Source organism: Dendrobates tinctorius, unplaced genomic scaffold, assembly GCF_039654945.1.
Source record: "Dendrobates tinctorius isolate UK_male_01 unplaced genomic scaffold, ASM3965494v1 ptg000003l, whole genome shotgun sequence".
NCBI lineage: Eukaryota > Metazoa > Chordata > Amphibia > Anura > Dendrobatidae > Dendrobates > Dendrobates tinctorius.
In genome coordinates, this window is record NW_027361671.1 from 96,449,116 (window position 1) to 96,471,012 (window position 21,897).

At 44.7% G+C, this 21,897-nt stretch overlaps 1 protein-coding gene across 2 annotated transcripts in view; it reads right to left on the bottom strand.

Moving 5' to 3' along the window:
- WSCD2 (WSC domain containing 2) overlaps nucleotides 1–21,601 on the bottom strand; it is a 606,696-nt gene extending 585,095 nt beyond the window's left edge. For both annotated transcript variants that reach the window (XM_073562054.1, XM_073562051.1), the window contains exon 1: nucleotides 21,074–21,601. The gene's annotated coding sequence lies outside the window, so the exon portion shown is untranslated. The remainder of the gene's footprint in view (nucleotides 1–21,073) is intronic.
- Nucleotides 21,602–21,897: the final 296 nt, after the last annotated feature.

A 21,897-nucleotide genomic window follows, 5' to 3' on the forward strand; every position in this document is an offset into this window, starting at 1 on the left:
TCAGGCACTCTGACCATCCTCATGGTGTCGGTTTCTAACCGTATGTGCAGACACATGCATATTTGTGACCTGCTGGAGGTAATTTTGCAGGGCTCTAAGATGGATGAAACCCGGTCAGCAGGAGCGCAAAAACAGTAATCAATCTTCTTTTATTAAATCCACAACGCGTTTCAACAGGTAATTCTGTCTTCCTCAGGTGGCAAAAAAAAAAAAGCATCGTCACTTGAGGAAGACAGAATTACCTATTGAAACGCGTTGTGGACTAAATAAAAGAAGATTGATTACTAATTTAGCCCCTGTTTTTGCGCTCCTGCTGACCGGGTTTCATCCAACTTTGCACCTCCCTTCCTCGTCTGACGCACCCGGCTGGAGCTGCATTACATCACCCAAAGTTGCGCTTGGCTGGCGCTCCCCTGTGACCGTCTCAGGCTAGTTTCACATTTGCGTTTTTTAGCATTGAGCTTCGTGCGCAATAGAAATGCATGCAAAAAACGCATCATGCGTTTTGCATGCGTTTGCATTTTTTAGGCGCATGCGTTTTAACCTGTTTCTAGCCATGTTAACTCTTAAAACGCATGCGACTTCAAATGCAGGAGTGTGCATGTCCATGCACACGCCTGCACTCCCATAGACTGTAATGTGTTATTTTTGCGCATTCCGTGCGCAAGCGCGCGCATGCATTTTTTTATGTCGTTGGACAGAACCAAAAATGCAACAGGTTGTGTCGGGTGCGCCTAGACGCACACTACAAAAATAATATGTGCACGAAAACGCATACGAACATGTGCAAACGCTAAACCATGCGCCCGCCATGTTAAACATAGGGGTGCATTCGCATGACTGCGCATGATGCGCTGCACTAAAAAACGCTAATGTGAAACCAGCCTTACCTTGACTGAATTTTGAAGGGCTCTGGCAGTGTTCCTCCTTTTCCACCTTGCACAAAGGCGGAGGTAGCGGCCCTGCTGCTGGGTTGTTGCCCTCCTATGGCCCCCTCCACATCTCCTGGTGTACTGGCCTGTATCCTGGTAGTGCCTCCAGCCTCTGGACACTACGCTGACAGACACAGCAAACCTTCTTGCCACACCTTGCATTGATGTGCCTTCCTGGATGAGCTGCACTACCTGAGCCCTTTGAGAATGTCCTGGGAATGAATGCTCCTGACTCTATGAACAGATTAGTCCTCAAAGAGAATTTGTCAGTAGGATTAACCCTCCTAAGTAGAGTTGAGCGAAACGGGTTGGTCAAATTCATAAGTCGCCGACTTTCGCTGAAGTCGCGTTTCATGAAACGAAACCCGACCATAGCGTAAGGTCGGCCACGAGGTTGGCGACCAGAGCACCAAAGTCGCGTTTCAAATGATGCTTTCTACCTCCCTTTTTCAGCCAATGATGGAGGACGCACACTGTGGGCAACGCAATGACATGGGCAGCGGTCACTACTATCTTTGAGAAGGTCATGCAAGTGATTGGCTGGCTTTGTGTGGCATCACAGGGGCTATAAAAGGGCGTGCACGCCGACCGCCATCTTACTTCTGCCGATCTTAGCATTAGTGAGAGGTTGCTGCTGCTGATTCTGAATAAGGGAGAGCGTTAGGCAGGAAAGAAGAACAAAAAAACTGCTTCTGCTGGTAGCGATTTTCACTGTACAACACAACAGTTTGTGTGCAGTGACAGGGGAGGCTATATTTTTGTGCATCAGCTCTGTTGGTTATTAGACAGCCTTATAAGGCTCCCTGATAGCTACATTGCTGTTTGCACACTGCTGTGCAAACTGCTTTTTTAAAAGCAAAAATACTTTTCTTCCTCTTTTCTGCACAATTACCAAGCGTTCATTTTTCCACACTTTTGTGTGCAGCAGTGCTGCTTATTAGGCTGCCTGCTGCCATACTTGGACTGAGAGCATCTTTGTCAGCCTCCTAAAATCTCTAGGGAGATTCAAATACTCCCCAATACTATATACACCTTTTACCTTGTCATACACCTGTCTATTTCAGCCTGTTAAATTGAGGTGTAATCTATAGTGGGCCTGAGATAATAGTTCAGCCTCCTAAAATCTCTAGGGAGCTTCAAATTCTCCCCAATACTATATACACCTTGTACTTTGTCATACACCAGCCAATTTCAGCCTGTTAAATTGAGGTGTAATCTATAGTGGGCCTGAGATAATAGTTCAGCCTCCTAAAATCTCTAGGGAGATTCAAATTCTCCCCAAAACTATATACACCTTGTATCTTGTTATACACCAGCCTAATTCAGCCTGTTAAATTGAGGTGTAATCTATAGCGGGCCTGAGATAATAGTTCAGTTTCCTAAAATCTCTAGGGAGAGTAAAACTCTCCCCAAAACTATATACACCTTGTACCTTGTCATACACCTGCCTATTTCAGCCTGTTAAATTGAGGTGTAATCTTTAGTGGGCCTGAGATAATTGTTCAGCCTCCTAAAATCTCTAGGGAGATTCAAATTCTCCCCAATACTATATACACCTTGTACCTTGTTTTACAGTACCATATAGGGGGTGGTATTTTGGATACATTTTCCCAAAAATGAGGACGTATGGTGGAAGAGGCCATGGAAGTGGGCGGGGGTTGCCAGCTGGTACTGATGGTGGTGGTGGTGCATCTGATGGTGGTGGTGGTGCATCTGCTGGTAGTGGCAAAAGCACAATAGCACCTAAGGCAGGAGGTGTTGAGCCTGCATCATTATCTGGCTCCACAAGGCCTCAAAGGCTCCCTTTTCTGGGAATAGGTAAACCGCTTTTAAAGCCGGAGCTTCAGGAACAAGTTTTGGCTTACATTGCTGACACAGCCTCCAGCTCTATCGCCTCCTCTTCTGAAGCTTCAAAAAATAAAAGCACTGAGTCGTCAGTGGAGGCTCCTGGTCAGGAACAACACCTTTCCCTGTGTCCTTCACCCCTACCAAAAGTGAAGGATGCAGCAGGTCACACTACAGATTACTCCATGGAACTCTTTTCACATACCATGCCTGGGTTATCAAGTCAAATCGTGAATTCCCCAGTCCAAGATGAATCTGACATGGAGTGCACTGATGCACAGCCACTGCTAGATTTATCTGCTGGTACATTCACTCAGAGCACTACATTGTCCTCGCAGTGTACTGAGCCCGAATCTGACCCTGATGAAACTCAGGTGCCGCTTCCAGCATACTATACCACCTTACGCGGTGACATAGAGGAAGGTGCACATGAAATTGAAGAGGAGGTGATGGATGACCCAGTTGTTGACCAAAATTGGCATCCATTGGGGGGGAAGAGGGTGCCGCTGCCAATAGTTCAGAAGAGGAGGATCCGCAGCAGGCATCAACATCGCAACAGCTGTTATCTGGCAGGCCCGTAGCAGTCCAAAAACGGGTTACAAAAACCAAAAGAGTTGTAGAACAGCATGGCCAGACGGTCAAATTAGCAAAGCGTGCAAGGCCTCAAAATATCTTCAATAGTAGGAAGAGTGCAGTGTGGCACTTTTTTGAAAAAAAATCCTAATGATCAGTCAAAGGTTATCTGTAAGAAGTGCGCAAAGACCTTTAGCCGAGGGAAAAATCTGAGAAATTTGAATACCAGTTGCATGCTTAGACATTTAACCACCATGCACTTGCAAGCGTGGACGGACTACCAAATCTCACATACCACATGTGCACCTGCTCCGAATGAAGGTAGTCAGCAACACTACATCGCTTCCTCCACTGTAAGCCCACCGGTTAGCACACCACCAGCAGCAAATGTTGAGGTATCGTTGCAAGGCCAAAGCAGTCAGGGAATCACAATGTTATTGCTACGAAAGACTGAATCTAGGCCATCAGCAAGACCACCAACACCATCACCATCATCAACCCTCTCTCAGTCCGCCATGTCCACCGCTAGTTCCACCACATGCAGCTCTCAAGTCCAGCTCACCCTACCAGAGACTTTGGCTAGGACAAGAAAGTACTCATCCTCTTATCTGCGTACACTGTGTTTGAACGTCCACATTGCCACACTAATCTCGTTAGAGATGATGCCCTACTGGTTGGTTGAAAGCGAAGCTTTCCACGAGCTCATGGCCTACGCAGTACCACGCTATGACCTACCCAGTCGGCAATTCTTTTCTTGAAAAGCCATCCCAGACCTCCACCTGCATGTGAAAGACCGCATTGTCCATGCACTCAAGCAATCAGTGAGTGGAAAGGTGCACCTCACAACAGATGCATGGGCCAGTAAGCATGGCCAGGGCCGTTACGTGTCCATCACTGCACACTGGGTTAATGTGGTGGATGCAGGGTCCACAGGGGACAGTGGCGGTGGGACAGTGTTGACTAGCCCACGGTATAGGAAACAGTTGGCTGTAGGCGTTCGACACTCCTCCTCCAGAAGCGAAAGCTCGTCCACAGAGTGCAGTCGCACGAGCACTCCATCCGCAACTGCCAGTGTTGCACATGAGGTGTCCCACTATCGAACAGCTAGTGGTAAGCGTCAGCAGGCTGTGTTGAAGATGATGTGTTTGGGTGACAACAGACACACCGCGGAGGTACTGGCTGAATACTTGCAGTGACAAACTGAGTCATGGCTGGGCAGTCTACATCTTGAGGCAGGCAAGGTAGTTAGTGATAACGGCCGGAATTTTGTGGCAGCCATAGCCCTTTCAAAACTCAGACACATACCTTGCCTGGCTCTCACCTTGAACCTGGTGGTGCAGTGCTTCTCAATAATTATCCGGAGTTAACACCCCTGCTCCATAAGGTGCGAAGACTGTGCTCGCACATCCGCCGGTCGCCCGTACACTCCAGTCGTATGCAGAAGCTGCAGCGATTGCTCCACCTTCCCAAGCACCGCCTAATTATCGACAATGCAACAAGGTGGAACTCAACCCTGCACATGGTTGAGAGGCTGTGCGAACAGAGGCACGCTGTAATGCATTTGTGGGAGGATACACGGGCAGGCAGTTTGAGGGCAGATAGGGAGTTGTCTGGTGTGCAGTGGTCGAAGCTGAAAGACCTCTGTAAAATCCTTCAGTGTTTTGAGGAATGCACACGGGTGGTAAGCGCAGACGACGCCATCATAAGCATAAGCATCCCACTTATGCGTCTGCTCATGCAAACTTTGACGCGCATTAAGGAGCAGGCGTCTGCAGCCGAGGAGGAAGAGGAAGAGGAGGAGGGAAGCCTTGATGACAGTCAGCCATTGTCTGCTCAGGGAACTCTCCTGGACGAGGTGGAGGAAGAAGAGGAAGAGGAGGAGGATGATGGAGATGATTATTTAGGGGAGGAGGATGCTTCTCAGGGGGCAAGAGAAAATGTTGGCGTGGCAAGGTCAGGTACAGGGTTTGTGCGTGACTGGAGGGATGTGGATTTGCCAGAAAGTGCTCCTCCACCCAGCACTCGCAGTGCATCATTGACACCTGGAACATTGGCCCACATGTCTTATTATGCCTTGCAGATCCTAAAAAGGGACCCTCGCATTGCCAAAATGATGAACGATGATGACTACTGGTTGGCCAGCATCCTGGATCCACGCTATAAAGGCAAATTCCAAAACATCATGCCACAGGAGCTAATATTGGCTAACAAACAAGCAACTCTGGTAAACCGTTTGTTTGAGACATTCCCAGCATACAGCAGCGGTGATGGTTCTCCCACAAGCCATAGGGGGCAACATGGAAGAGATGTTCGTGGTGCACACATCCGAAGTGGCATTGGAGACAGGGGTTTCATGACCATGTTGTGGACGGATTTTTCAAGTACCACTCACACTACTGGTAATACCGCATCGATTGAAAGTGACAGGAGACAGCAGTTGTCAACTATGGTTACAAACTGCTTCTCCCATATCGATGTTCTCCCTCACAGGTCATTCCCCTTTGACTATTGGGCCTGTAAACTGGACACCTGGCCTGAATTGGCACAATATGACTTACAGGAGCTCGCTTGTCCTGCTGCTAGTGTGCTATCCAAAAGAGTCTTCAGTGCTACTGGATCAATCCTGACAGAAAAAAGGACCCATCTGTCGACCCAAAATGTTGATGATCTAACCTTCATTAAAATGAACCGTGCATGGGTTTCAAAGGATTTTGTCCCACCTTCCCCTGCTGACACATAGGTTCCCAGAAAAATGGCTCGCTTTTGTCCTCCTCTTCCTCGGACTTCTCCAATTCCTCCATTTGCAGCTGCTGAATGTCCAACATCAACATATGCCATTTTTTCAACCTCCCTAACTGGGCTGCATCCCCCCCAGGGCTGGGGTCACCACCTGGCGCCTGCGAGTGCCATTGCCCTGGACAGGTGGGTGGGCCCACTTTTGGGCGATGGCACTGGCACATAGTCCCTCATAGTACAATCAAGTGTCTCTGATGGTGGGGGTGCACACACGCCATCAGACACACCGGCGTACTATGAGGGGCCCTGTGCCAGTAGTGCCACCCATGAGTGGGCCCCCCTGCTTGCTCAGGGCCACAGCACTTGCAATACTTACCTCTCCCTGCTCCACCACTGTGTAGTCTGGGCTGTTAAATCCTTCAATGGGATTGCCACTACAAATTTGGTGAACTGATAGATGATGGTTAAGAAGTAGCTATGCCCTGTCCTGCTGGGCTCAATCTTCAGATGATCAATGGCTTCCATTTGTTATGAACGTCGACTCACACTGAGATGCAGTGGTGGTTTATCATCAGCTTTCACAGTTTTCCTACTCACAGACGTGTGACATTCCTGCCAACATTTTTAAATGTGTCCTCTAATGCCAATCCAATAGAATCGCCTACGGCCTGTGGCTTCTGTCTTTTGCACTCCAGAATTACCTGACAGATCATGATAAGCAGTGAGGACCATGTCGACATCTCTCCCTGTGATCACAATTTGATGGAGATGAGTAACGGTGATGGGATCCACGGTACTGCGATACAGCAAACCTTTCTTCACAAAGAACTGTTTTCGCTGTCTCCACAGACAAAGTAATTGAGGGTCAGCATCGCCTCTGAGAATTCTCCCGGGAGATTTTCCCGTGATTAGTAATTCCAAAATTTCTGCAATCACTCAACTTTCCGTCTGTACTTGTATCCATCTCGTTTCCTCTTGCGGAGAGTCTGGACTGTCTTACTGAAATATATACGAAGATTGAAAAATACCCCAACAGTGTATACTGGTGTACGCTTCGAATACATTACCCTTTTTCTACTTTTTAGATTCTTGTCTAATCCATACTGAGGCTGTGAGTGTCTTTGTCGAACTCCAGAAATATACACGGAGATTTTTAATGTTTAAACTATGCTATATATACCTGTTATCTGGTGATACTGTACCCTTTCTCAACTTTCTACAATCTTGTTGAATCCATACTGGGCCTTAGACTGTATGAGTCTGCCTCTTGATTAGAGATGAGCGGTGTTCGAGTCGAACTGTTCAGCAAAGTTCAAATTCGAGCTGTTTTGGGCGGTGTTCAAGCCGTTCGTCGAACTCGAACACTTTGCTTAAAATTCCGCTGTTCGAGGTTCCGTTTGAGAACGGTTCGTTCACCAAAAGCTTAACTTTATTTTCACATTAATAATGGTTTTCAATGTTAATAGACAGTTTCATGGCATAGTAGCGGTGTGTGGTAGCAAGCGGTGTAGTACACCTGTCAAGGAGCTACACCTTGTGTGTTTCTAATAATTTACCGCATCTTGTCCAGAAAATCCTTTTGGGCCTTGTAGCACTGTCTGCTACTCAGCAGAGGAGCCCACCCGTGAACCTAGTTATGCCGCCTATTTATGAAAGAACCAGTTTTTGACTGCATTTATCCCAGTTAATACTTTGGGCCTAGCAACTGTGTCTGCTACTCAGTAGAGGAGCCCACCCGTGAACCAAGCTGTGCCTCCTGTTTATGTAAGAACCATTTTTTAATTCCATTTAGCCCAATCAATACACAATGGTCCTTTCAGTGTAGCGCGCGTGCAGCCCCGGACATGTAAGGGCATGACAGACCAGTTATTGCTCGATCTCGCATGCCAGAGCCTCACGTGTCCCTCTAGTAAGCTGGATGCGGACCGCGGGGGCATGCCAGAGTTTCATTCGTTAACAGAATTAAGCTGACAAATCGCTAGCACAACTAAAAACAGCCATGCACCACCACCCACAGAATCGAGAAAGCTTGCAATCTGTCAATCCTTTCAGTGGCTGGCATGGTTGAGTTTGCCTGTGTGGAGTCCAATTAAGCCACAGGCTCCACTCCTGGTTGTACCCTTCTGGACATTCCTTTAAGCTTCAGCTTTGCAACCATACTGCCCCCCGGAAACCAAACACTTTGCCTTCATGGACGCTGTTCGGAGGGTCGTGGGAATAACTCCACCCTATCGGCAGTTGGCATAATTTATGGTGGGAAGTCCAACGGTATATGATTGTCTTCGATTTTAGAATTTTTTTAATTTAGATTTTTATTCCAGCCTTTCTTGACTTTATAAGGGCATGACATGCTTATATCTGTGTCGCCTCCATCTCCTTTTACTCCTCCACCTCTTTTCTATATGTAGTTGCCCTTTTCCATATTTTGTGTCTTCTGAGCATTTTGTCTGCTTTGGGACACCTTTTAAGGTGTTTTGTATGTGTTTTCTATGTGTTTGTATGTGTTTGTCTGCCATTGTTTTCAATGGGGTTCGACGGTGTTCGTCGAACGTTCGACGAACTTGCCTCCTGTTCGACGAACCGAACCGAACTCGAACACTAGCGGGGTGGCTCAACACTACTCCTGATATATAGACGTACATTTTTAATGTTTAAACTACGCTATATAGACCTGGTATCTGTTGTTACTGTACCCTTTCTGCAAGAAAGTCCTCCTCCACCCACCACTCTAAGTGTATCATTGACACCTGGAACATTGGTCCACATGTGTGATTATTTCTTGTGGATCTTCTTTTTATATTGTGGTGTGATCCATCCTGAGAGTCTTTGGGTTACTCCTGCAATTTATATGTAGATTTAAAAATTACCCCAACACTGTATACAGCTTGTGATACATTACCCATTTACTGCTTTTTATATTCTGGTCTAATCCAAACTGACCAAGCGAAAGTCTGTTTCTGACTCTGGAAATAAATACTGAGATTGACAATGACCCCTACACTGTATACAGCTGTACGCTTCAGATCCATTACCGTTTTACGGCTTTTTATATTGTGTTGTAATCCATACTGAGCCTTAGAGCGTCTGTGTCTGCCTCCTGAAATATATACAGAGATTTAGAATGTTTAAACTATACTATATATACCTGCTATGTGATGATACTGTACCCTTTTTCTACTTTTTATATTCTTGTCTAATCCATACTGAGCCTGTGAGCGTCTCTGTGTGACTCATGAAATATATACGGAGATTTACAATTATCCTTTGACTGTATACAGCTGTATACTTCTGATACAGTACCATATATCTGATGTTATTTTGGGTACATTTTCTCCAAAATTTGGAAGTATGGTGGAAGAGGCCGCGGACGTGGGCGTGGGGGGGCCAGCTGGTACTGATGGTGGTGGTGCATCTGCTGGTAGTGGCAAAAGCACAATAGCAGCTAAGGCAGGAGGTGTTGAGCCTGCGTCATGGTCTGGCTCCGGAAGGCCTGGAAGGCTACCCTTTCTGGGTGTAGGTTAACCGATTTTAAAGCTGGAGCATCAGGAACTGGTTTTGGCTTACATTGCCGAAACAAACTCCAGCTAATATGCCCTCCTCTTCTGAAGTTTCAAAAAATGCAAGCACTGAGTCATCAAGTTCTGGCTCCTGGTCAGGAAGAACCCCTTTCCTTGTGTCCTTCACCCCCACCAAAAATGAACGATGCAGCAGGCCACACTTCACATTAGTCCATGTAGCTCTTTCTCACATACCATGCCTGGGTTATCAAGTAAAATCGTGAATTCACCAGTCCAAGATGAATCTGACATGGAGTGTGGGTCGCCAGCCAGGGCAGTGGGGTTAATTGGTACCGGGCCGGTGTCTCAGAGGGATGTGTCACGGTGGTGGTGACCCCGTCCGTGGCCCTGGGCGTCCATGCAAAGGGGTGAATAACGTTTATAGGTGAATGATACGTGACGCCACCTGTGGTTTCTGATCAGATTGACCAGCGCTGCAGTGTTGCTTCTCTGGGACAGATGTTGTGGTGCAGCTAAGATGTAGAAGCCCTGCACAGGTAGGGCCGTAGTCATAGGGCAGATGAAAGAGTTGGTAGATGGTGTGCAGTGCAGGATGCAGCAGACCCGTGCGCCAGGCGCAGGAGAAAAATGACAGACACAGTTATGCAGTTCCTTTACCTGTACTTGGTAAGTGCCGTCCAGGACCCAGAGTACAGATGGAGAAGGAATTGGTCAGCCTGGAAGCAAATTAGGAATTCTCTCTCTGCAGATAGGTAGTGTGGCCTCCGTTCTAGCGCTTATCTGATGTACTCGCAGTACTGAGTTCACTGAAGTTCCCCCTGTTGACTCTCTTTTGGAACTTTCTCGTATGGCAGGCAGCTGTAGCCTTTTCCTTCTGGCTCACACACATCGCTGCTGGGGCCTCCGAGCCTTAGTTGGGAACACAGCATTTACAGCTGCTACTTCCTCCGGTTTCTGTTGCAGGACCGTCAGCGTCCCTACAAACTCGGAGACTGGAATCCGGACCATGCGCTCCAGCTAGGAGAGAGCCTTAACTCTGCTCATCCTCCAGCTCCCCTTCTCACATCCACACACTTCCCCTTCCCTTCACAGACTGCCCTAACTTCCCTCCTCCCGACCACAGAGAGCAGCTCCTCAGCAGTCAGGTTGAGAGCTCTCCCTGCTGGCCTAGATTTGAAACTGTTTTGTGTGTTGGTTTAACTGCTAGAGAGATCCTTCGTTGCTCCCAAGCATGACATCACACTCCCTAGGAGGAAGGTAATGCCACTGTGGCGACCATATTCCTGGGGGGCGCCATAAGTGCACTGATGCCCAGCCACTGCTAGATGATTCTGCTGGTACATTGACCCAGACCACTACATTCCCCTCGCACTCTACACAGCCAGAATCTGACCCTGATGAAACTCAGGTTCCCCTTCTTGCATACTATATCACCTTACACGGTGACAAAGAGGAAGGTGCAGATGAAAGTACAGGTTCCTTGAGCAGGTGGGGGGCATACTCATGGGCGACGGCACTGGCACAGGGCCCCTCATACTATGCAAAAGTGTCTCTGCCAGTGGGAGGGCTCACCTGCCGTCAGACACACTGCCATACTATGAGGGGCCCTGTGCCAGTGCCATTGCCAACGAGTGGGCCCCCCTGCTTGCTCAGGATCACAGCACTTGCAAAGTTGAAATACTTACCTCTCCCTGCTCCACCACCGTGATGTCTTCCGCGTTTCCTGACAGTGACATTCTGGACATCATGTCTGTACGCCCTCTGCCTAAACAGTCCAAGTGCAGAGAGATGGAAGATGGGGACGACGAGGAGTCCAGACTAGTACAGGGATTCCCTAGCGAGGAGACTTATTTAATTGTTTTAAAGGTTGGGAGCAATTTTTGGGGAGCACTATACTCTGGAGAATGATATATGGGGCCCACCATACACTGGAGCATTCCAAAGGTGGACATCAGACACTGGAGCAGCATTTACAGGGCCCATTATACACTGGATCATTAGAAATGGTGCTCATTATATATGGAGCACTATTTGGGCCCATAAGACAGTGGAGCTTCATCCATGGGGACCAATATATACTGTAGCATTATGTGTAACTCATCATATACTGTATCGAACATTATATGGGACCAATGATTCTGTATGGAGAAATATATGGGGCTCATTATTCTGTATGACGCACTATGCGGTGGCCATAATACTGTATGGAGTAATATACTGTCCTTTTTTGGAGCTATTGGAGAACTTAAAATGGAGATCAGTCATGTGATGTAAGAAGTGAAGTATTTTTCATTGTACTATACCGCTATTTCTCTTCCGTATCAGAGGATCATGAAATGTGGCATGTGTTAAAGGAGCCCAGTGACACTCTTTGGCCCTGGGCCAATGAAAATCTGGAGCCAGCCCTACCCCCCCCACAACTTTATCAAAATAACCCCCAGTTTTCAATGCCTAACTTATTATAAAGTAAATTAAGGTTGACAAGCTTAAGTAATAAGAATTGATGTTTTTGGCATTAAAATGGGCACTGTAGGTGTGCTTCCTGTCCTCCACTCACTGCCGACTTTTCTTCCCCATTGACTTGCATTGGGTTTCGTGTTTCAGTAGGCCTTTGACTTTTCACGATAATCGGCAGATTGCGTTCAACCCGACTTTTGCGAAAGTCGGGTTTCATGAAACCCGACTCGACCCGAAAAAAGGCAAAGTCGCTCATCTCTACTCCTAAGTTGTCTATAAGGAAATGTAGGTCATAGAATGCTGAATAACATGATATCTTCATATCTGTGATCCGATGTCTTATTTCAAAGAAATCCATGTTGTTATTATATGGAAATTAGCTATTCAGGACTGTGGGCCGGACACTGATCTGCATAAGCATCTGCCAAGAGAGTATGTTTCACATAAAAGGGGAGTTAGCACTGTGATGTGTAGTGGACGTTCTCTGCTCAACTGATCTCACGGCAGAACTGTGTGTGATTATACCGGACACATCAGCAGGTTCCTCTAAGCTTAAGCTTCGATCTGGCAGTCAGACATGTTGCAATATAGCAGAGCTGTTTAGAGCTGCAGCTGTTAACGTGTTATGAGACAAGGTTCAATTCAACTGCTCTGTGTTCATGGATCAGTGGGAGCAAAACTTTTCAGTTAAATGTCACTGTCAGAGATTGGCAGCAGCATATGAATAGTTAACAGCTAATAGTTAATAATTCATGATCGGAACTCAGCTCCAAGAGCTGCTCTTAACCCCTTTACCCCCATGGCTGGTTTGCATGTTAATGACCGGGTCAATTTTTACAATTCTGACCACTGTCCCTTTATGAGATAACTCTGGAACAGTTCCATAGATCCCGCTAATTCTGACAATGTTTTCTCGTGACTAGTGTTGAGCATTCCGATACCGCAAGTATCGGGTATCGGCCGATACTTGCTGTATCGGAATTCCGATACCGACTTCCGATATTTTTTCAATATCGGAATTCGGCATCGGAATCGGAAGTTCAGTTGATTGACGGCCTGACGTCATCATGATGCGCGGTGTGTGCGCATCATGATGCGCCGTCATTTCGGGCCTTCCGGGGGTCTCTGCCGGCCTGCCGGGGGGCTGTGCCGGCCTGCCGGGGGGCTGTGTGGACTGCCCGGGGTCTGTACCGGCCTGCCGGGGGGCTGTGCCGGCCTGCCGGTGGTCTGTGCACCCTGTGGGGGTCTGTACCGGCCTGCCGGGGGGCTGTGCCGGCCTGCCGGGGGGCTGTGCTGATGTCCGGGGGTCTGTGCAAGCATCGTCCGATGGGACTACAAGTCCCATCGGGCGATGCCTGCTACCATGACAGTGATTGACACATTAGCCAATGATGGGACAGTAGTAGTCCCATCATCCGGCTAATGTGTTAAATGTTAAAAAAAAAAAAAAAAAAAAAAAAAAAAAATACTACATACATACTACATGCATGCTACATACATACTACATGCTACATACATACTACATATATACTACATACATACTACATACATGCTACATACATACTACATGCATGCTACATACATACTACATATATACTACATACATACTACATACATACTGCATGCTACATACATACTACATACATACTACATACATACTACATGCATGCTACATACATACTGCATGCTACATACATACCACATACATACTACATATATACTACATGCATGCTACATACATACTACATGCTACATACATACCACATATATACTACATACATACTACATATATACTGCATGCTACATACATACTACATATATACTACATGCATGCTACATACATACTACATGCTACATACATACTACATATATACTACATGCATGCTACATACATACTACATATATACTACATGCATGCTACATACATACTACATGCTACATGCATGCTACATACATACTACATACATACTACATGCTACATACATACCACATATATACTACATACATACAATACATTCATACAATACATACATAGACATACAGTACATATAACATAGAGTAACATACTTACCAATACTTGTCACATTGTTCCCCGAAGCCATTGTCGTCTACGGAATAAATATTAACATAACAAACCACAAAAATACTCACCCACGATCCGAAGCAGTCCACGAGTGTGTCCCACGACGATCTTGGGTAGAGAACTGCAGCATCAGATGATGCTGCCGTTCTCTACGGGCTGCAGGAATCCAATGACGGAAGGTAGGTATCCTTCCGCACTGTATTCCTCCGCCACTTAAAAAAAAAAGTCCCTAGTCTCACTTTATGCCATTGCTGTGTGGGAAATTCCCACACAGCAATGGCATAAAGTGAGACTAGGGACTTTTTTTTTTTAAGTGGCGGAGGAATACAGTGCGGAAGGATACCTACCTTCCGTCATTGGATTCCTGCAGCCCGTAGAGAACGGCAGCATCATCTGATGCTGCAGTTCTCTACCCAAGATCGTCGTGGGACACACTCGTGGACTGCTTCGGATCGTGGGTGAGTATTTTTGTGGTTTGTTATGTTAATATTTATTCCGTAGATGACAATGGCTTCGGGGAACAATGTGACAAGTATTGGTAAGTATGTTACTCTATGTTATATGTACTGTATGTCTATGTATGTATTGTATGAATGTATTGTATGTATGTAGTATATATGTGGTATGTATGTAGCATGTAGTATGTATGTAGTATGTATGTAGCATGCATGTAGCATGTAGTATGTATGTAGCATGCATGTAGTATATATGTAGTATGTATGTAGCATGCATGTAGTATATATGTAGTATGTATGTAGCATGTAGTATGTATGTAGCATGCATGTAGTATATATGTAGTATGTATGTAGCATGCAGTATATATGTAGTATGTATGTAGTATATATGTGGTATGTATGTAGCATGTAGTATGTATGTAGCATGCATGTAGTATATATGTAGTATGTATGTAGCATGCAGTATATATGTAGTATGTATGTAGTATATATGTAGTATGTATGTAGCATGCAGTATATATGTAGTATGTATGTAGTATATATGTGGTATGTATGTAGCATGTAGTATGTATGTAGCATGCATGTAGTATATATGTAGTATGTATGTGGTATGTATGTAGCATGCAGTATGTATGTAGCATGCATGTAGTATATATGTAGTATGTATGTAGCATGTATGTAGTATGTAGTATGAATGTAGCATGTATGTAGTATGCATGTTGTATGTATGTAGCATGTAATTTTTTTTTTTTTTTTTTTTTTTTTTTTTTTTTTACATTTAACACATTAGCCGGATGATGGGACTACTACTGTCCCATCATTGGCTAATGTGTCAATCACTGTCATGGTAGCAGGCATCGCCCGATGGGACTTGTAGTCCCATCGGACGATGCCTGCACAGACCCCCGGAGCCTGCACAGCCCCCCGGCAGGCCGGCACAGCCCCCCGGAGCTGGCACAGCCCCCCGGCAGGCCGGCACAGCCCCCCGGAGCCTGCACAGACCACCGGCAGGCCGGCACAGACCACCGGAGCCTGCACAGCCCCCCGGCAGGCCGGCACAGCCCCCCGGAGCCGGCACAGCCCCCCGGCAGGCCGGCACAGCCCCCCGGAGCCTGCACAGACCACCGGCAGGCCGGCACAGCCCCCCGGCAGGCCGGCACAGCCCCCCGGAGCCTGCACAGACCACCGGCAGGCCGGCACAGACCACCGGAGCCTGCACAGACCCCCTGGCAGGCCGGCACAGCCCCCCGAAAGGCCCGTACAGACCCCAGAGAGGCTGTACAAGGGCAGGAAAGGGTTTTTCTTATTCCGATACCGGAAGTCCCATAGACTTGAATGGGACTTCCGGTATCGGAATCGGCGATACCGATACTTTTTTTAAAGATCGGCCGATACCATCCGATACGATACTTTGAAGTATCGGACGGTATCGCTCAACTCTACTCGTGACATATTGTACTTCATGTTAGTGGTAAAATTTCTTTGATATGACTTTATGTGTTTACTTGTGAAAAAAACGGAAATTTGGTGAAAATTTTGAAAATGTCGCAATTTTCCAAGTTTGAATATTCATGCCCTTAAATAACAGAGATATGTCACACAAAATACTTAATAAGTAACATTTACCATATGTTTACTTTACATCAGCACAATTTTGGAACCAATTTTTTTTTTTTTATTAGGAAGTTATAAGGGTTAAAAGTTGACCAGCGATTTCTCATTTTTACCACACCATTTTTTTTTTAGGGACCACATCACATCTGAAGTCACTTTGAGGGGTCTATATGATAGAAAATACCCAAAAGTGACACCATTCTAAAAACTGCACCCCTCAAGGTGCTCAAAACGATATTCAAGAAGTTTATTAACCCTTCAGGTGCTTCACAGGAATTTTTGGAATGTTTTAAAAAATGAACATTTAACTTTTTTTCACAAAAAATTTACTTCAGATCCAATTTGTTTTATTTTACCAAGGGTAACAGGAGAAATTGGACCCCAAAAGTTGTTGTGCAATTTGTCTTGAGTACACTGATACCCCATATATGCAGGTAAACCACTGTCTGGGTATATGGCAGAGCTCGGAAGAGAAGGAGCGCAGTTTGACTTTTCAATGCAAAATTAGCTGGAATTGAGATCGGATACAATGACGCGTTTGCAAAGCTCCTGATATGCCTAAACAGTGGAAACCCCCCCACAACTGACACCATTTTGGAAAGTAGACACCCTAAGGAACTTATTTAGATATGTGGTGAGCACTTTGAACCCCAAAGTGCTTCACATAAGTTTATAATGTAGAGCCGTAAAAATAAGAAATCATATTTTTTCACAAAAATTATCTTTTCGCCCCCAATTTTTTATTTTCCCAAAGGTAACAGGAGAAATTGAACCCCAAATGTTGTTTTGCAATTTGTTGTGAGTACTCTGATACCCCATATATTCAGGTACACCACTGTTTGGGCGCATGGCAGAGCTGGGAAGGAGCGCTATTTGACTTTTCAATGCAAAATTTGGCTGGAATAGTGATTGGACGCAGTGTCGAATTTGGAGAATCCCTGATGTGTCTAAACAATGGAAACCCCCCAATTCTAACTCCAACCCTAACCCCAATCCAACCCTGACCATAACCCTAAACACAACCCTAACCCCAACATACCCCTAACCCTAATCCAAACCCTAACCACAATCCTAACCTCAACACAGCCCTAACCTTAATCCCAACCCTAACCATAACCCTAACTTTGACACAAACCTAACTTTAACACAACCCTAACCCGAATCCCAACCTTTACTCTAATCCCAACCCTAACCCTAATCAAAACTGTAACTGTAATCCAAACCCTATCCCTAACTCCAACCCTAACCCTAACTTTAGCCCAAAACCTAACTTTAGCCCCAACCCATACAGAAATACAGGATAGTATCTCAATTTTCTAAAATTTAAAGACTTCTCCCCATTTTAATATTTATCACTGTGTTCATTATTTGGCTTCTGTTGTGACTATACATCTGAACCTGCAGAGACAGTCTGCTAGTTTTCTCTTCCAACTCAGGAAGAACATCATAGCTGCAGCCAATAGATGACCCCTGAAGAAGACCAGAGATGGACATGGGTAGTATAATGACAGGGGTCTGGTGGGTGAAGTTATGTTTCATTTAATATAAGACCACCATGGCATACTTTTAAAATAAAAATAAGTATTGGCAGCCTCTTTAAGTCATATTGAACCTAGGAGAGAAACATTATTTTTATCAGTTTTCATTAGAATTCAAGTTCAAACTTTGACTTGACCATTCTTTGTTTTTAAAGGGTACCTAAGGTAGGGGACTAAAAGCTGAATTCAACAATCTGTCACTCATTAGGCTGTGTACTGTTGTTAATTTACAATGAAAGTTTTATCACTAGGACATTTCTGTGACTAAATGACCTGTGCCAAGGCATCAGACTCCGCCCCTTCTATGATAAGAAGCTCACTGTCAATAGACAATGTACATAGAGAAGACTGGTGTGGGCGGGTTTAGCTTCCTCAGCTCTGCTGCATTCTACATCTAAGGACTCTGATTGTATCACATCTGTTGCACATAAACTAAGTGATACATCGTTTGATTCAGGGTCTCTTTACCTACATTATGCTGCTCTCAGAAAAGTTACCAAGAACCTGGAAAGAGATTCCTTTTAAGCCATACCTGAAGATTTGGCTGCTTGCTCACTGTCTCCTAGTTCTCTTGCAGATTTCAGCAGCTTTTCTTACATTTTGTTGTATATGATCTCTACCCTAATAAGTGAAGAATTTACTTTAAATAAAAAAAAACCTTCATGATTTTGAGCAAAAAACAGAGTAGGTGAAAGAAAAGGCACATTAGCATTACTATAGGCAGCTAAAGGCTGATGAAATAAACTTTAAAATGAGAAGGTCTCAGGAAATCAAGGCCAAAAAAACAAGTCAGTAATCTGCAGTTCTAAAAGAAGTTATACACAATGGCAATTTTTTTCAAAGTATTTTCCAATCAATGCATTTCACCGTGCTTAAATGCTAGTTGAGAACAAAATGTGTCTCTAGCAATTGCTTTGGACTCCACATTATTCATATTATAACATGTTAGCATGTCTCAACTGCCAACGACAACAAATGAGCCACTAGCTGGTGGCTTGGCTTTGACGGCAGAATGAAATATTATTTGTGATTCTGTCTAAAAATTTGCATTTCTGACAAGCCATGTACAGCTCCCCAGTCACAGTGCCAGGCATACGCGACATCTCTATGTGTGTGAAAACGATTGGTCAGTCTAATCAATAATTAATATGCACCAACACCTTTCCATACATCCACCCGCTGACTCAGTGTGCTGCTTTTAGAGTCAGGTCAGATTGAAACTAGGCAGAAATATCTACTAATAGCTTCTATATTGTGTAAGATCCTCTGTTGTATGATCATAGGATAAAATAATGATGAGTGGTGATGAATGAAGACAAAAGCTCCATCAGTAAGACATTGTGACAGCTGTCAGTTACTACACTCTTTTAATGATTTGGGTTTGATATGTGACGGCATTGTTCCCAACCTTTCAGTTCATTATTTCATGAAAGAAATATCAAAAATGTTGGTGAGGTAACCCTTTGGTGGAAGAATTTTGACAATTTGATTGAAAAACTTTGAAATATTTATTGCGAGCTAGAAGTTTTTGCTTTTAGCAAATTCTTGTTTCTGGTCAAATGAAATAAAAAAACACAGATCGATGATCAATAGTAGATAGATAGATAGATAGATAAGATACATGGATTATTTTATATATCGGTAGATAAGGACTAGACTTATCATAGACTTACCTACATACATAATGATGGAGTTGACAGGCATTATTGATGAGCATGCACCACCAGCTAAATCCCATCATATTATGGTACATCACATGTAATCCTTGTCATGTTATGCCAATAATCCACTTAGTCTCTGACCACCACTACAGCTAAAATTTGTGGAATTTTGGCAATGCCACCCTTTCATTGCCACTTGTACTTCTACTTAACTCTTGCAGGGGATATGCACTAAGAAAACAGGCTTTGATTTGAACGAGGCAAAGTTTGCAACACACAACCTTGTAGCCATCATGGCCACTTACGAAACAAAGATAAAAAAAAATGAACCCTTCAAAACCATCATCTGTAAGTAGGTAGTGCACTGTGTTTTTCAACGAATAATCCAAGGATTAAGACTTTTACACCAGAAGGCAACACAGTGTCAAGTTGAGGGCATAGAGTCACTATGAGTTGACCAATGGCAGTTTCTAAATTAGAACCTACATCTAGACCTCGGTTATATATTAATGAGACTATGTTTAGCAGCGGATAGGGCTGCAAATAAAGTCACACTAATGTAAAGTAATGGGGGAAACGCTTTTATTCGATGAATGAAATATTTATGAAATGTTTTAAACTATTTCACAATAAGGGCACTGCATGCTATGGAATATTCTGATGAAATGCATCACTCCTTTCATATATACGGGCAAAGTAAATCAGACTGCTCAATGCAGAAGGTTTGGGAAATTGTCAGGCTGCGGGAATACATAAAACTAGTCTTGCTTAAACTGAATTTTTCTGCAAGGATCAGCTAGAAGCCGAGAGAACAGATTTATGAAAAGCAGTGGTGCATTAAGCAGCAATCTGCACATTGATGTGTGCTGAAGTGTACAAGACAAACTCTTGGTCGTGAGGATTTTGCTGGTCGCAGTCCTTGCCCTGCTCACCTGTCGTTCACCCATCTGCCTCGCTCTGTGACACTGCTGTAGTTGCCATGAAGCTAACTAGCCTGAAACTTGCCTGCCTAAATCTAAAACCAATGCAATTGGTTTTCATTTCCTTCCCTACTGTAACTGATGTCAAACCGCTAGAGAAGAATTTACCAAATTGCTGCTGTATTTGTGCAATGACCTTTCCAGCATGAATAATGGAATAACCAGCTCCACTTCTCTGGGTCTATGTGATATAAGCCCTGTATTATGTGTGATGCAAGTTATAAACCTGAAGAACACAGGTATGGTGTGATGTCCATGCTCTCCCCCTACAGAGCCACTGGGTATTAATAAAACATAGCTTTATCTCTCAGGATGGAGAGGCATTTTACCCATCTGCACATAATAGACCAGAGTTGATCAAATCTTCCCAAATTTTCTGAAAATCACACACTTGGGAAACAACAGACAGGAGCATATATTCAGGAATTCTCTTCTCCACTGACATATTTACCTACAAGAATAAAGATATCCCTCTATAAAGAATTACCCACCTATATATATCAGAGGGGTTGTAAAGTTTGCTCAGGTAGAGGAGGTAGAGGACGTCTCTTGTATTTTTAGGCTTAGCCTCCTCATATGAACATCAGGTTCTCAGCTAAGTAATGTCTACTGTTTGGTAACGAATCACTAACCAGGGTTAATTAGGAAAGCATGCATAGTAAGGTTATCTGTGCTCCTTACCTGCCAGGTTTTGCTGCACTTCTCCTCCAAACAGGCTCCTTACTACTCAGCTAGCAGTTTCTAGCTCAGCTCCCTTCTCCAGAGGCATCCCCGACCTTTAGCCTGTCAACTGCTGCATGATATTAGAGGTGAATGGCATAAGCTGTCCACAGCCTGGCTCCTTCATGCCTTGTTCTGGGTGAGAGCAGGAATATACAGCAGCTTCAGCAGTTTGTGCTTCAGAGTAAGTCTAAGCTCACAGGGGATGTGAAAGCAGCAAGTCTGCAGAAACCTCTCCTAGAAATCCCCAGGTTTGGCTTCCAGAAAAGAGCTGTCCATCCTTGCAGTGCTGAAAAGGGGATCCCACCTCTCCTGACAGCCCCCCAGGAAGCAGAGGCTGGAGGTCTGTCCCAGACTCTAAATATAGTAGCCAGTGATGTGCTCTAGCAGGACTGTAAGACTCTCTGATCTCCCTTAGTTAACATCTCTATCCAGATCTCTCCTTGCTGCAGCTCCACTCAGCTGCACTATATTCAAAGGCCCACAGCACTGCCTACTGCTTAACTCATTAACTGCCATTTGTGCTGGTGACTGTGGAATCAGCGCCTCCGATTCTTTCTCCGCATACATTGCCCATAATCGTTCCAACAGTAACCGTTTAAATGCTGGCTACATATAATATGCTGAAAAAACATGTACGCCGATGGACATTGCACATCACATAAAAATAGAAAGCAATCATGAAAATGTGATAGATTTTTAAACCGGAATTTTTATCCTTTTTTTTTTACGCATCATCTTGGTTTATATTTCATTTTTTGTTTGTTTTAGTCTCCAGCTTTGGA